Here is a 16,678-nt window from a genome sequence, read left to right as displayed (position 1 = left end):
TACACCAAACAATAGAAAACGGCAACGCAGATCTTGAGTAGCTGTGTACAATCATCTACTTTTTTAATATGATCTTATGTATAGGAATGCTAATAAAAAGCAGATTGCCCCAGCAGTGGGGAAGCAGCTCCTTTGCCCACTCAGTTATTTAGATGGAGATTGCAAGATCTGGGGCAGCAGCTAATCCTCGTGACAAGCTGTTGTTTCCTGGACAGGATGGTGCTGGTTGGCAGTCTTGCTTTCATACAGAGCGGCTGCTCCTGGCGCCAGCTGGCTTTCAGCAAGTAGGGGGCCACAGTGGTGGTCTTGCTTGGGACAGACTGGCAGACTATGAAGTATTGCCCTGTTGGGGGCAAGCTGCTGTTGATCAGATCTCACAGGGAGCATTCGAATTTGCTGTCCTTGCTGCTCTGTTGTGGCCTGGTAACAGATGTCTTGTTGCTGATGTAGGCCAAGTGGTTGCATTAAGAAAAGGCTGTTCTGAATTTGCACTTGCCCAGGACAAGGAAACAAAACTTATCCTGCTCTACAAAGGTGAGTAATTTACTTAATAAAGTTCCTTGTCCCAAGCAGAGTTTGCAGAAAAGGGCACAGGATGGATGGCACTGGAGACAATCAGATGTCACTTTAGGAATGGAAGCATCCAGCTCTGGTTGTGTTTTACACTTTTGCTTGAGCTGGCTTAAGAAGTTAGGCTGATAAGGAGCTGTGATGGTTGAAAGGAATTGAAATGAATTCATTTGGTATATGCACTCAAAATTCATGAATATATACAGACAGAGAAGAATAGCAGCCATCTCCTAGAAAATTAATTGTTTCATAGAAAAGACTATGTTGCAGTACTAGGAAAAAAATGTGGCTATGAAATGTCTCTGATATGATGAAATGCTAATGACAACATTTTGCAATGATGCATAACTTCTCCACAAGCTGTGGAAATTCTTGATAACATGGAAAGGGTGGAATAATTGGATTAGATCATACTTGGAATAAGGAAAACTGGGGGTCTAGGACCTTATCCCCACTCTTCACAGGATTTCTTGTAGATGCTATTACAAAAAGGTTATTTAAAGAAACTTGAGGCAGTGCAAACTTTTTGGGAAAAACCCAACAAGCAATAATTGAAGTAAAGCACTAATTATTCTGTTCTCAGCACGAAAATCATTAATAGCACAGTGTCCCCTGAACAGTTGTTGAAAACAGAAGTGCTTGCTATGGCAACAGTGTGTACTTTGATTATGATTATAGAGAGGGTTTTAAAAAATAAAATGTTGGATGCAACTTAAAGCAGACAAATACAAGCAAATAGGCTTTGATAAAAAATTGTCTGGAAGTTCCCATGCTCTCAGGTGACTATTCCCTCTACGTGAAGTGGTTTGTGGATTCCCTCTGCCATAAAACAGTGGCTGGAAAGAGCAATCTTCTGTGAAAAAGAACAGGCAATTTGATTTTGTGGTGCAGTGTTGAGTTCATTAGATGGAATCTTGAACAAATAAGTAAAGCTGAACTTCAAGGGGAGAACACTGCATGGAAAAAGTAAGAAAACTTTAAAATGAGAAAGTAAATATGTTTGATATCGTCTACAGAAAAGTTAAAGTGGGAGGCTGTCAAACAGCAACCTGCCTGGTTTTTATGGTTTTGATTTTAATGAAGTGTGGTTTTTTCGGATACAAACACCACAGGCATGAGCACCCTCTGCAGGATGCTTAAAGGTGTTTCACCCACGCGATCCCTTTTGATTTTTTAAAGGTTAGGTTTTTCATCCTTACGGCTGGTGTTTTCCCTCGCCATGGTGGCGAAGTTGTGAAGTGGGAAGCCCCGGCACTGACCTCTTCCTGCCGACCCCGGTGCCCCTGGGCCGCTGGTGTTCCCTGCGGTGGTGATGGGGCGGGCACTGGATGGCACTGTGCGGGGTTTGTACGAGTGGGCACGGTCGTCCTGGGCGTAGATTTGTGTTCCGAGAGGCAGATTGCTTTTAATGAAAGCCACTTTTTCTGTGCCCTGTAACGGGGCAAGGGGCCGGTCCGGGACGCAGCTCCGCCGCCTGTGGCAGCTCCGGGACGACTCCCGGCTCCCCGGGAGGAGGAGGAGCCGGGGCCGGAGCCTGCCGGGGGCGGGAAGGGGCGGCAGGTTTGGGATGAGGAGGAGGAGCTGGAGCGGCAGGAAGGGTGTTTCCCTGCGCAACTCCCGGCTGAAGTGACTCAGACAGGAAACTCCCTGCCAGGCGCGGCCCAGGAGCGGAGCCGCCGGGCCGACGCGACCCTCGGCGGCCGGGCCGAGCGGAGCCCCCGGGCGGCCGGACAGACAGACAGACGGGCTCCTCCCGCCGCCGGGCAGCGCGCTCCCGGGAGCCGGCGGAGAGCGGGTGAGCAGCGCTTCCCGGGGCCCGCCCGGGCGCCTTCGCCCCCTCCCCCGATTTCGGACGCTTCATCTGCGGGGCCGGGCGGCTCCGCGCCCCTCTCGCTGGTAACCGTGAGCCCCGTACTCTTATTTGGGGTTGTTTATCCCCCCTCGGTATCTGGTGGTGCCGGCGGTGCCGCGGGGGTCCCGCTGCTCGGGCGGTGCCCGGGGCGCGGCGGGAAGGGCCCTGGAGCCGCGGGCCTCAGGCGGGCTGCGTCCCTCAGCGGTGCGTACCCAAAAGCCGTTCTTGGGTTTTGTTTCTGCGGGTAAGGTTTGGCTTGTTCTCTCTCGTGCGTGGCCCGTGTGTCTGCAGCGCTCGAGTGGTCGGAGTTCTGCCTTCTAGGCTGTCTTAGAGTGGGCTAGATGGGGAAAAAATAAAAATACAAAGCCCTATGCAGGTTCATCTCTGTCTTGAGAGGGAGGAGGTGATCTGTAGTGTCTGTCTAAGGACGTGGAATAACTTCCTCATGAGGAACTTGAGAATTGTCCAGTAAAAATAACTATGCTGTAATGACAGCAGCACTATAGGCTTGAAAGTCCCCAGATGGATGGTCTGCCACCCCATCCCTCCTCTCTAATGAGCAAAGGTGAAGACAGACATGCACTTCATCTTTCTGAGTATTCCTGTAGTTTAACATCTCTGCTTTTTTTGCTTTTCACTAGGTTCTCACTGCCTTGATTTTTATTCCTGTGCTGTTTGATGGCAGGTTGAAGTAGCATTTAGACATGTAAATGGTTGTTTGTGCCAGGAAGGCTGTTGGGAGGAAGTTGTCTTTGTGGGAAGGAGCCAGCCTGCCTGAAGTGCTGGCTGGAGAGCGTGTATTGGAGGAGGAGGAAAGCTAGCTGGAGGAATTTCTTCTTAATTAGAAGGTCATACCAGGCTTTTCTGTAAACTGTGGGAAATGGTAAGCTTTGGCTAATGAGGACTCCAGTCCTTATTGCATTCCAGTTACTTATTTGGCATAAGTTTATTACAATAAGCTTACTGAACATGTACATATGCAGTGTTGTGCGGTAGTGTTTTCTTCAAAATTGAATTTACAATAATACTGTAGTGCAATTTGGCAATCTCTGAATTACGTTTTTATTAATTGTACTTAAACTGTTTTGTGCTCAGAGAACTTAAACTGTTTTGTGTCTGAGCTATGTGATAGAAAAAGCATTGCTGCTCCTTGCTGAAATTCTGATTCTTGACTTCATTTAAGTCCCACTTTTACCTCTAAAAAACTTTTTTTTCAATCTTTTGTAAACACAAAGTTCCTCCTGTTCTAGTGTAAAAGACTCTTTAAGCTTTCCCAGGCAACTGGTCTGTGAAGTCTGGCTGGTGTAGGCAGCCAGTTGTCTCTGTAGCTGCCAGGAGGGAGGAGGAGGAATTTGGAAGAAGTCTGTACAGCATTGGGAAGGCTTAACCCAGTATCATCAAAGCATGCTTGGCTTGCCCTCTAAAAAGTGTACATCAGTCTTTCTTTGTAGCAGCTTAGATTTTTTTTTTTTTTTTTAACAGGCACTATGTACTTGATGGAATATCTCTAATGTACTTTGGTTTTCAGGTTGTCAGCTTGGTTATGTATTCTGAGAATAAACCTCTCTGAGTCTTAGGAAAACACCCAAATACTCCCTCCCCCCAACATCCCTGACTGAATGACTTTGTTTTGTTTACAGGTCTTGGGTTTGTCGGTTTCTTTTGAGGGTCCTGATGTGTAGAGTGGAGTGGTGTTTGAATGGAGTGGTATGCTCAGCTCTGCTGATTAAAAATTTCCCCCATAATAGATATCACAACATTCAAACTTAAATGGAGCCACATTGTCTAAGTTGTTTAATTTTTTTTGAAATGTATGTTATAAGGAAGGGAATGTTTCACAAACAATTCAGACTTTTCAGTTTTTACCATCTGAATGTGTGACTTATAAAAAAGCTTATAGTGTTTTAGTGATGTACCTGTAATACTCAAAGTATTCATTAACAAAATTCTTGTTTCTTCAGTTTGCCTTGGATGGAAACTGTCCGCTGGGCTTAAACCAAGAGATTCTCTTGGTCCATTATACTGACTTTGTAGCATAATTAAGTAATTACTAGAAATCTGTTCTAGCTATGTGTTTCATGTTAGATGTTTGTCTGATATATTCCTTAAGTTTTGGTTAGTGCTTTGTTTATTCATTCTGGGAGAGAATTGTCTTGGAAGGTGGCTTGTTCCTGAGGGTAGGTTTTAAAATCTTGCCGTAACTCTCTTGTCAGAATAATCTGATTTTTATTTTAAAGTTTGTTTCTCGAAGATTTCCAAGATATTGAGGTTGAGGTGGAAAATTCAGAGTGGTTGGAATTCAGCTGCAAGGTTGGAATAAAAAGATGGAACAAAAAAATCCCCACGAAGCTTGTTTTTTGTGGGAACAGTTGTATTCATCCTCTGGACTGAAAGCTGCTTGCAATGCTATACAAGAGAAAATTTATTTTAATGTAACTTCCATGCCTGTATATGCATATCAAGTGGGTTTCATTTTACAGTTTTTGCCCTGTGTTCTCTGGGCAAGTTCTTCAAGTGGGGTTCCTTTGCTGTACCAAGAAGTGAAGTAAACTTGAATGCTGGGCAGCAAGTTTTACCCAATGGCACAGCTGAGCTGGAAGTCAGCTGTGCCATTGACTTCACTGCTTGGAACTGTGGCTGTGTGACCTTCTGAATTTCCACTGTTTATACATTTTAAAATAACTGCAGCTACTATGGCAAGCCCCAACTTAATAAGCAACTATGCCTGAACCAGGGAAAGTGCTTGTTTACCCAGGGATGCTGCAGGAGCTTGGCACAGCCCAGGCGTGAGTGGCCACTGGAGCGGTTCGGGGTGGAGCCATCTGTGTCCCTGGGATTGTGATTCATTTGAACAGCCCCGAGCTTCCCTGTGAACGTGTTCTCAGGGATGGAGGCGAAGAGGGAGGAGTAAATGTAACAGATTTGTAAATTTTTGATCTGTAGAAAATATACCATGTTTCAAGTGGCCTCTGGCAGACTTTACTCTTGAAGGTCATCTTGCTACTTTGTGGCTACATTGTTATTTGTATATAACACAAATAAAATCCACCTATCCTTGTCCTGGTTTTTATGCAGAATTGAAACAGTAACATGAAAGACGGACATTTCCATTGTGGAATATGACTGTATACCTACAAAAACTCACAAAGAGCTTGGTAATGGTGCTTTATATTTTAAGCTACATACGTCAGTTCAGGATTCTTCTTTACTGCACATCTGCCCTTAGAAGCTGACATTAGTAGGGCTCGGGGGCACACTTTGCTGTGTAATACTGATAACAGAGTGCGTATTGATTTGCTTTGTTAAAACGTAATTCCATTAATCCACATCACTGCCTTTCTGGTGGTAACAATAATGTATGATGCATTGATGAGGCTTGCTACGAGAAGACAGAGGTTGCAAAACAGCAGTTAATCTTTCTATCTCTTGGCACCAAAAATGTTATAAGATATTTTGGGTGGCTCCTTATCTCTTGTAAACACACTGGCAAAAATCCTGAAGCATGTTTTCTTCATAAGACTTCAAAGATTTTTCTCTGTGTTAGTATGTACTGTTTACTGTATGCCCCTGTTATGTCTGTAAATATATGTCCACTCACAAATGTTTGTGAAGAAAATCCTGTATTCACACACTTCCACGTTTTGGGGAAAAACTGGCTATCTTGGACTTAAACTAGAAGTCCAAGATAGAAAGTAGAGTTGTGTTAAAGGTTGATATGGCACAAATAATCGTCAGGCATTTGCAATCTGAGAAGAAACCCCCTTTCCCTCAGGCTGAGCAGATATCAAGTGAATTTATAGCTGTGTAGCCTTTCTGCAGAAAGACCATTGTGGGAGAGGTGATTTAAGGTTGTGGGCAGCTGAGTTGAGCACAGATCTGGCTCGGAGTGTTGGAGAGGGAGCCCATCCCTCCAAGCCTTCCCAGCTGGGATATGGTAGTGGTGCCTGCTCCTGAGGAGCAGCACTTGTATCCTGCTGCTCTATCCCTTCCCCACATTTTCTGTAGCTGTTTCATTCTGCCAGACCTCTGCTCCTGCTGGAAGGGACTCCAGCAGGGCATCAGTCTGATGGTGAGCTCAGGAGGACTCTCAGGGTGGAAATCCCTTCATTACTAAATTAGCTGCCTGCCAGGCACCCACTGTGTGGGACTTAGCCAGCTGTGGTCTGCTGTAGATTTGCAGCCCTCTTAGTCAAGCTGTGAGGTCCCTGCTGTGCTCTTCTCGATGACTGCAGAGAAGTAAAAATGAACATGGTAGTTCTTTGACTGGGTGGTTGTTCTGTGGTTCTCTGCGTGTGTGTTGCCAGGACAGGTGCTCTGGCCTAGGCAGAGCTTAAAGTGAGTGTCCTCCACAAGAGTGGACGTTCTGCTTGTTAACTTTACTAAAGCTTTTCTTACTCAAGTAGTCAGGTAACACATGGAATAGGCACTTCTGTTCTTGCTTTCATCAGAGGTAAATGCCAGGGCAGCAGGCTGTGGTGCCCTCCTTTTCCTGGTTTGTGAGTGCTCCCAGCTTACAAAGTGGTTATTTGTGGGGTGGACTTGTAGGATTTCTCTTTGCTCGAGCCATATACTGTGAGATTTTCTCAGTTTGACAGTCTGTCTTTCAGCAAGCCTTTCACGTGGCTGCTTTTTGCAGGTCTGCTTTCCGTACAGTTGGTCAGGAGGTAATAGAGTGACAAACAAACTTTTTAAAGCCAATAATTGCTCATTTGGTGGAAAAAAATGCCATCCCCCCTCCTCTCCATCCACTGAAAGGCATCTTAAGAATTCAGTCAGTGTGTAGACTTATGCTTACTAGATGACACTGTTTGCAAATGATTAGCAGGGTTGAGTCTCAGTAATGTTTTATGAATTACTTTATTCTCAAGTAAAAGAAAAAAATTAAATGGTGCTTTTTTTTGGTTTTAGAAACAAATAGATTTAAAAACCAGTACTGTGGTTTTATGTTAGGACATGAGTCTCAAGAGTTGACATGCTAAGTAGTGTTTCCAGCTGTACAGATGACACAAGGTGCTTTTGGAGATGCTTACTTTATACTCTACACTTACACAAGAGATTTGTTTCCAGGGTTTAGATAAAAATATGTTAGTGCTGTACTTCAGTTTAAAATACTATAATTCTGACAGGGACACGGACACTTTGTTGGCAGAAAATAAAAATGCTGTTGACCTGAAGCTATTTGTAGCCTTCTTTGAGTATAACTCTAATTATTTTAAGTGGTTTCAGTGGTATAAAATCAATAAGGAGAGTACACTGAATTATAGATTCTGAGTGTGAAGTTCAGGCAGACTGTCATGACACACTGCTCAAGACAGATGTGAATGCTTGTCAGGTGATATCTGAAGTAATGCTTTGGATGAATTTTCACTGAAATTGTGTATTTTCTTGTATAAAATACTACAGATCATGAGTTCTTTCTGAGGAAAAAGAGAGCTTAAGAAACTAAAATTTCTACTCTGTCCTGTACTATTTCCTTATTTTTTTAAGAGAACTATTTAAGACCATTATTTACTTCTTGGCTGATTCACTCTCTCCTCAGAGAAATGCACATAATGGTGGATTGTTTTTTAACAGTTTCTGACGCCTGTTGGTTTGGTTTTTTAATTTTGTTTTCTTTTTAAATACTGTAATTTTGCAAAATTGTACATTATTATTGTGCTGATTTAGATAAGAAACAAAAAGCTACTTTTAAGCATGGTTAGTACAAATTTGCCTAAAATACCTTTCAACTTACTTTTTGGATGATGCTGTGTAATTTTTTTTAACTGAAATTGGAGAGTGTTGTATTGTTGACTTACCAAGTGCCTACAGGTATAGAGAAGGAGTGGAATGACAGCAGACAGCCTTTCTTTCATAGTCATTTTTATTAAAGCCTTTAATTGAATTTTTAAGCTCAAAATAAGGCAACACTGAAGCCAGAGCTTCAGCTGCAGGCATGCATTTAAAGAGCCCACTGGATATAATGAATGCTTGTTGTGTCATTGGGTACATATGCTGTAAGATGGAGCTGGATGCAAAATGCAGAGGCACTGCTGCCCCCAGCAGTGGTGTGGTGGGTGTCCTTCCCACAGGCAGGGCTGTTGCCAAGCAGACTCCCCTGAGAAGCTGTAAGACTGACCCTGGAGCTGGGGCAACCATCTGTGTAACTGGGCTAAGGAAGAGAGTCCTCCACTCCCCTGAGGAAACAATGTTGTTTTTTCTTTATTTCTCTCCATTCTTGTGAAATAAAAGTACAGAACTCACATGCTTTATCAGGAACTGTAGTGATAGGACTAGGACTAATGGGTTCAAACTGAAAGAGATGAAATTTAGCTAAAAGATACAGAAGAAATTCCTGACTGTGAGGATGGTGAGGCACTGGAATAGGTTCCCCAGAGAGGCTTTGAGTGCCCCATCCCTGAAAGTGTTCAAAGCCACGCTGGATGGGGCCTTGAGCAACCTGGTCTAGTGGAAGGTGTTCCTGCTGATGGCAGCGGGGATGAACTGTATGGTCTTTAAGGTCCCTTTCAACCAAAGCCATTCTATGAGTCCAAATAAACAGTTTGTCTCAGGCTGAGGGGTTGTGTTGCTGCTTAGATGGAAACCTGAAGATTCCAGACTCTTGTCTTTCTCTCCATCTTTGAGGCTCATCTCTTTTACCTGTAACATGACAGTCCTCCATCTACTCGGGTGCTCAGTTCCCCTGTCCAGCGCCTTTCAGCCCATATACACAGGTGTGCCTTTTTTGATTAAAGTGCCAGCACTCTGTATACACCAGACACAAAGGGCAGCCAAGGAAACCCATGCTGAGCAGCTGTGAGCAGTCTGTGATGGAAGACTTCATCCTGAGCCATGCCAGGCTAATCCCATGTGAACTTACTTTCCTTTTTCCTTTCTGGGGTGGTTATTGCTTTTGCTGCTCCCCTTCTCATTCTTTGCAGAGTGTTCACAGGGGGAGTGTTATCTTTGCTAGGAAGTGAGAGAGCTTTTCACAACTGTTGTTGTACTGTTCACATGCTGTAAGTGCTGTGCTTCTGTGCTTAGCTTCTGTGCTAAACTTCAGGCTGTCCAAAGCACTGCTGTGCAGCATTGCTTCCTAGCACTTGTGCAGCAGCAGGATCAGGAACAAGTACAGAAGAAATGCTTGTTGAGAACAGCTGCAGGAGAGAGCAGCATCAGCAGAATGCAAAAATGGCAGCAAACCGAGAAGATTAAAAAGGGGTGTGGAGGAGTGAACTGGCTGAGAGGAAAAGAATGCAAAAAAGAGAAGGGGAGGGGGTTGGTCAGGAAGGTGAAATGGTGCAATTCAACGGTGCAATACCAGAGAATATTAATAGGGTAAGGCAAGTAAGTGTAGCAAGACAGATCTCAGCACACCTAACCTAGAATGTGAAACAATGCTTAAATGTCTAGTTTCATTGCGTCTGAAGAGAGGTAAAAATTTGCAAAAGGCGGTTCATTCTGTTAGTTCACTCAGAACTAACTCAGTTCTGTGAGAATTAATTAGTAAACCAGCACAAACCCTCTCAGTCATCTAGCCCCATCAACAGCAGATTTTTTTTTTATTTTACATTTGTGACTTACCTTGGGCTTTAGACTTAGGTTCACAGGTAAAGCAAACCAAACAAAACACCTATGTGAATTCTTGTAGCACAAATGCCATTGCAGAGGGGGGTTGCGTGCTGCAGGACAAACTTCAGAGACAGGCCTTCCCTCCTTGTTCATCTAAGTTGGATACTTCTTGAGGAAATTTTAGAGGCTTAGGCTTCTCCCATGCCATTGCAATGGAGTCTCAAATGAAATAAGTGGAATAAACAGAATTAATTTTTCATTTTTGAAGTGTGTGCATCCTTCACTTGAGATTCCTACAGAGGGATAGCTTTTCACCCTATATTTTAACATCAGGAAGTTGTATCTCTCCTAAAGCTTCAAGATGTGGAATGATGCTGCAGATGCATGGTACTGGCCAGGCTGCCCTTCCAGATACCTGGTTGTTACTTGCTCCTTCATCATCATCCACTGCAGATGCTGCTGCTGTAGAATTAGTATGTGCTCATCCATGTGCTCCTGCTGGCTGCTAACACAGCAGGAAAAGATAAATTCACTCTTGTGGTGCCTTGCTAGCAAAAATATAGTGACTCCAGCCTGTTGCTATGGTACAGGAATGCTGAGGTTGCACTGTGTTCTCTAGTTGTGGCAGAGTTTCCTTACTGGTGCTGTAAAAAGGAGTAGTTAGTAGACATACACATGGTGGCAGGCTTCAGGAAAGGCAGTTCTGGACTATCATCACTCACCGTCACTCACTCAGTCTTGAGCTAGTCTTCATCCAAAGAGCCCGAGACTCCCTCATTCCTAATCTGCTGTGATGATAGTAGAGTGCCACACCTTCCTTTTATTGGAAAGTGCTTGAATTCATCCAGGATATTGAAAGGGAAGTTACTTGACAGGCATAACTAATTGTTCTCTGAGTCCTGGTGGTCAGTGTGTCAGCAAGCCATTTCAGCCCATGACAGCATCCTTAGCAGTGCCGTCCTTCTGACCTTGGTTATCCTGTGGGAGGAACAGTACTGACTCACTGAAATGTGGCTTTTATATTGATTAATGGTGCTGCTGTTGCTTATTGATACTGCCCAGAATTCAGTTTTCCAGGTGATAAGACTGGTGTATCACTGAGCACTTGAACCTTGCTCGCACAATCATAACACAGGCATTGCTTGTGTAAAGAGATGGCAGGGATGGGGATTGCTTGCTGGATGGTTCCCTGCAGGGGACAGAAGCTGGACAGGTAGCAGTGTGGATTGGATGAAAAATTCACATGTGACTGAACACGAAGAGCTTTTAATTTAGAAAGCTGAGATTTTCTAAAAAAAAAAAAAAAAAATTCCGCCCTTGCTATTAGCCTCATGTTCTTCCCCCAGTCTGTGCCTGCTTTTGGAAGCCTGCAGTTATTGTGAGCCATATCACCCTGTAGGAGTCTAATACTAAATTAATCGTTTCTATTATATGGCCATTCTTCTGGGACTTGCTGTGACGTTTGGGTAGGATAATACAGTGCTGGAATTTTTTTCTCCTTTTCACGTTTTAAGCCTTTTTTTTAAATTCCATTTGCAAATGTATTTTTGAAGGCTTAACAGTATGTCAAATCTGTTGCACAAAGGACTGTCAGCTGCTGTTTGCTTTCTTCTGTCTTTTACTTTAATCAGGCAGGCCAGCAAATGATGTGAAAAGCATTTTTCTTTGCTCCTTCAGCTTATGCAAATCTGTTGCTTAGGAACGGAAAGGCGCTCTGGTCCCAAAAGGAACATCTTAGGCTGATCTGCATGGCAAAAAGGCAGATTGTCCTGTCCAGAGCACAGAAAAAGAGCATTCTAACAGAGAAAATCCATCGTGTTGCTGTTCTCTGAAGTGCTTTAGCAATCAGGGTGTTAAAATGTTTTCTTCTCCGTCTGAATTGATAGGTGAGCAGTTGAATGGCTGAGGTGTTCAAAATTTAATTAAAATAGAACTAAAAAGGAGTTTTTGAGAGAGATCTTGGAGGTTTGAAATAAAAATGAATATTTTTGTAATTACTGTGCTGTTCTTGGAAGAGAAAATCCATTCCTTTTGTTCTCTTTCTATTACAAAGGCCCTTTGTGATTGGAATCTCATGGTTTAAATTGAGTAGGAGCATTACACAGAATATTTAATCAAATTTTCGTATATAATTGATTTTATGCAATTCAGTAACATAGAAAAATGACACAATAGGACAAAAAAACCCTGAAAATGTTGTGTTGCTGTAGGGATAAAACTTAACTTCTGCTGCTGTGTGGACCAATTCTGTTCTTGTGGGAATGTTAGCATTAGTTGTCATGGAGTTTACTGTGGTTGGCCCTGAAGACCCCAGTTCACCAGGAGAGTCAATCATCTTTTTAAATATGCATTAATTTGAATTTCTTTCCTTCAGTGTGTGGACTGTGGAATATTTCTTTTTTTTTTTCTTTTTTTTTTTTTTTTTTGAAAATAATATGCTTCTCTTCTCCCTCTTTAACTGCAGTATGTAAAATCTTCCTGATTTTAATCACAGAATTCTGTGTTTTTAAGTAGGGTAAGCTTTTATTTATTTCTGCAAAAGGTATTTAAAATTATTTATTAACATTAATATTAGTATATAATAATTTATTTTAAAATACCATTCATGTGGATACATATTTCAATTAATGGATTTCATGGCAATTTTAATCTTCAGTATCTGTGATACTATATTTTAATTTAAGATTCAAAGATTCTGCTTTTGCAGACTTGGGAAAGAAGAGACACCATGTCAAAGGAAGTTGCTGTTTAAAGTGTAGACATACTTGCTCTTTGTCCTATTTTGAGCCTGGGAACACATACAAGCATGTGGAGATCAAATGCATCTGTTTAAAAACAAATGTGTCCAGTGGACTGCAAAAAGGCGTGGGGCATCCCCTACCAACATCATTTTTCAGTCAAATGAAACACTATTTTCATCTGCAAAGTCAGAAAATATTCAAAAATTTCTGCAGTCCAGCAATTCTTTGTCATTGAAACTCCACCTTTATTAACTCACTCTTTGGCATATGACTCTCCATATTTTAAATAGGAAATAATTTTTTTGCCACATTAAATTCTAGTCTTGGAGAGCTTTTTGGGTTACGTAGAGAATGCTGTAACCAAAACCAATTCCCTGGATGTCCCAAAACACCTCTGCTTCCTTGAGCTGCATTCTCCAGCTAATATTTGCTTGTGCTTTATTGCTGTTGGGCGTGTGCTGGTGTCCAGGGCTTACACTGTGCTGGGTGCAGCTGGAGGTGGGGTGTGCTGAGCACATCTGCTCATCCCCTCTGAATGTTCTGTGGTAACTTCTCTTGCCATGGGGAAAGACAGACAAACTGTGCTTGAGTGGGTCAGGCTTTGCTGATCCCAGCTCAGAGTGTGGTGTGAGGCCCCAGGCTGCCAGCTGCAGCCCAGGACTGCTGATCCAACCCTTTGTGACCAGGGGCCCCAAACTCTCCTCTCCAGGGCTGGGAACTTGCCCTGCAGTTTGATCACTATAGGATGTGTTTTTTCTGGACTGTTTCAGGCTGTTTAAAGAGTAACTATCTGCATTTTGAAAGGATACATGCTACATTTAAACTCAGTTTTCTATGAGCTTTTGGTTAAATAAAGTTAAAAGATGTGGAGAACAACTGGTTTTTTTTGTTTTTTTTTTTTGGTTTTTTTTTTTTTTTTTTACCCAGAGATGTATTTAAGATACTGGTGTAGTGTGTAGCATGGTATCAAGAATGGTGAGATAAGATCAATGCTGATATTCCTCTGACTCTTCTCACCCTGAGATTCAGCCGTGACTCAAATCTTTGCACGCTCAGCTCTTCCCACGTGCCTGGCCAGGTGCTGTCAGAGGTGCTGGGATGGATGTGTCCTTTGGGACAAGGAGGGAGAGAGGGTCTGTCAAAAGAGACAGTAGCAGCAGTTGGGCTGCTCTGAAGAGTACAGAACTTCAGGAGAGGTTTGCTCTGCTGTCACTGCAGAAAAAAGTGCCAGTCAGCTGTCAGATTTAGATTTTAATTATTTTTGTTTATTTCAGGAAAGTTTAACATTGTTACTCCAACTTCCATAAAGTAAAGCAAGAATTGCAATAGACACAGTTGTGTCCACTGTCTGATCTTTCCAGTATGCAGCAATATACCAGGAGATGTACTGTAAGGAACTGACAGCAAAAAAACACCTGGAAATCATTTCCAGATTGTTGCCTGCTGCAATCCACTGTGCTTCAAGAGGGAAGCCTGCTGTGTTACTGCTCTGATGGTTGTGTGAGGATAAATCCTTAGAGATTTCAAAGTGAGGGTGCTTAGATATCTTCAGGGTGTCAAACCTTTGAGTGAGTGATGCAAAGGAAAAAAAGTGCCAGTCAGCTTTAGATTTTAATTATTTTTGTTTATTTCAGGAAAGTTTAACATTGTTACTCCAACTTCCATAAAGTAAAGCAAGAATTGTCATAAAGTAAATGCCTCTGCTTTCTGTGTCTAAGTCTTCTTAAGCTGGCTGTCACAGTATCTTGATATTTTCTACCTTTATTTTTATAGCTATTAATTATACTATTTATACTAATTATACTAACTATACTAATTATACTATTAATTGACAGAATTATACTGTTTATCAGTTTTCTGTGGGAATGTTCACTTGACAATCTTAGTGCAGGTGATAATGACAGTTTGCAAGTAATTTAAATGGCATATGTACTTGTATTCTCCAAGGACTTTCCATTCTTCTCCTGTGTATTTTCAAGATACTCAATATACATTTTGAGTTTTTGGAAATGTTTTGTGGTAACATGATACCAGCCTCATAATCTCCCTGCCTTATCTAACACAGCCATAACATTGCATCTGATAACTTTTGTGGTGAAGGGCTTTATTTTTCACCAATAAGTATATATCATCACCAGTTATTTGTGGTAGAACTTTTATCTTGGGAATCAATGTCTTTTTGAAACTCAGCTGGATAATTTCATAAGACCATTAGTCCATTTCTGGGAAGTCTTGGCCATAGGCTAAAGAGGAACTGTGTGGTAATTTCTACACTTATAAGAAGATCTCAATAAGGGTACAGTTATCTAAGTTCATTTGCCTTCCCCACATTTATATAACTTGCTTGCTAGTACAGGTTGTGTGTGTTGGATTCTATGCACTCCTACTGAACATGTGTAAGAACTATCTTGTATCATCAAGCATATTTTTTCCTGTTTTAGCTATTAATAGGCTGAGTCCTGCTTAACTCTATCACTGAAAGAAAGCTTAAAAGCTTGTTACTTAACTCTCTAGTATTTGGGGGATTTTTTTACCTCTTAAATTTTACAACAGAATAGTTACAGCAATCCTTTCTCTCACAGTGATTCTGAAATTAATACTCTATTATCTGCTTTCTCAGTCCTTATCTTCTGTAGTTCTTATTGTTTCTTCTGGTTAGTTTTCGTTTCGGGGGGGTTTTTGTTTGTGGTTTTTTTTTTTTTTTTTTTTTTTGTTTTTTTTTTGTCCAAAACATTTTTCCCCATAATTTGCTCCTGTTCATATTTTCTTACAAATAATCTGAAGCTTCAGGAGGCCCTGAAAAGAGCATGGCTGAGAGATGCATGCTGGCTGTTTTCTGATATGCTTGGAATTAAGAATGCAGAGCTTCTGCTAAGACTTAGACATTATTCTGTAAGGATGGAGATGTGGAAATGGTATCTCAACTAGGACTGACAATCATCTCCTCTAGATATCAAATCAAGTTGTTAGCAGGGCACTGCTTACATGCAGTTGCAAGGCTGAGAGCAATGATGAAGAATTACGATATTTTAAAAAGGTTGCCAACTCTTTTTTTGTGAATATTTTCACTAATAATCTGGTTTTGAAGTAAAATCAAAATGTAAACAATGCTAGAGAAGCTTTCTCTTTTTGGGTTGATTTTTCACATGGACAAAATGTAAGAGAGAGCTCAGTGCACTTCTCCACAGCACAAGCTGTTCTGAGCAGGTCAGACCCAGACATGGTACTCATCTCCTTCAGAAATGAAGAAAAAGAGGATATCCTTGTTTAAGCTAGTCTGTGACCTTGCACTAACATACAAAAAAATCCCCACACCCTGGAACTCATATCTCTTGACCCTTGGACATGGTGGGACTTGGTACTGTGAGGCTGAAGTTCTTTTCAGAGAGGGATTTTCTTGCTTTGAAATCCAGAAAAAGGAATTGAGAATTGGCACAGGCACTGCTCTTCCCTGCTTAGAAAGCTGTGTGTGCTCATCAAACACCAACATTTAGCAAAACAGCTTGCTGGTGTATGTGATTCTCTCTCCTCAAGAGAGAATGTAAGACCATGAATGTTGAATGTTCACTAATTAAGTGGTGTACAGCCAGGAAAACATGGTCTTGTTAATGCATTTTTACTTTAGTGCTTTAAGGATGAGTCATAATCCAAAGACACCAAAAAGAAAAATATTACTTCAGAAGTAATGCTTACATGTGTTCTGTCTGAGAAAAGCTGTCCTGGGAAATCTCATGTGGGTATGGAACTGAAAACACAGCTTTTTAGGAATTTAGTATGGAAAAAAATTCTTAGTTTGGATAAGTGTCCTCATATAGCTATAATGATGAGTATGACTACAGTATTTTAGTCTGTTCTCATTTATGTAAATCTTAATCAAACTTTTTTTTTAAGTAGGTCTTTGAAGTTTCTTATGTTCTCTGCCATAAAGGAATCTGTTAAAATATTAGCTCTCCTGCCCAATAAT

General features: G+C 41.7%; 1 protein-coding gene across 4 annotated transcripts in view; it reads left to right on the top strand.

The window, feature by feature from the left end:
* CYFIP1 (cytoplasmic FMR1 interacting protein 1) overlaps positions 1–16,678 on the top strand; it is an 83,161-nt gene that overhangs the window by 5,810 nt on the left and 60,673 nt on the right. The window contains exon 1 of one of the 4 annotated variants that reach the window (XM_041468573.1): positions 2,194–2,365. The exons of 1 other annotated variant lie outside the window; for it this stretch is intronic. The gene's annotated coding sequence lies outside the window, so the exon portion shown is untranslated. 2 more of the 4 variants (XM_041468574.1, XM_041468575.1) reach the window with 2 other exon arrangements.

This window comes from Pyrgilauda ruficollis, unplaced genomic scaffold (genome assembly GCF_017590135.1).
Source record: "Pyrgilauda ruficollis isolate IOZ18807 unplaced genomic scaffold, ASM1759013v1 scaffold22, whole genome shotgun sequence".
Lineage (NCBI taxonomy): Eukaryota > Metazoa > Chordata > Aves > Passeriformes > Passeridae > Pyrgilauda > Pyrgilauda ruficollis.
Note: the sequence above shows the minus strand (reverse complement) of the source record. Positions and strands in the feature narration are given on the sequence as shown.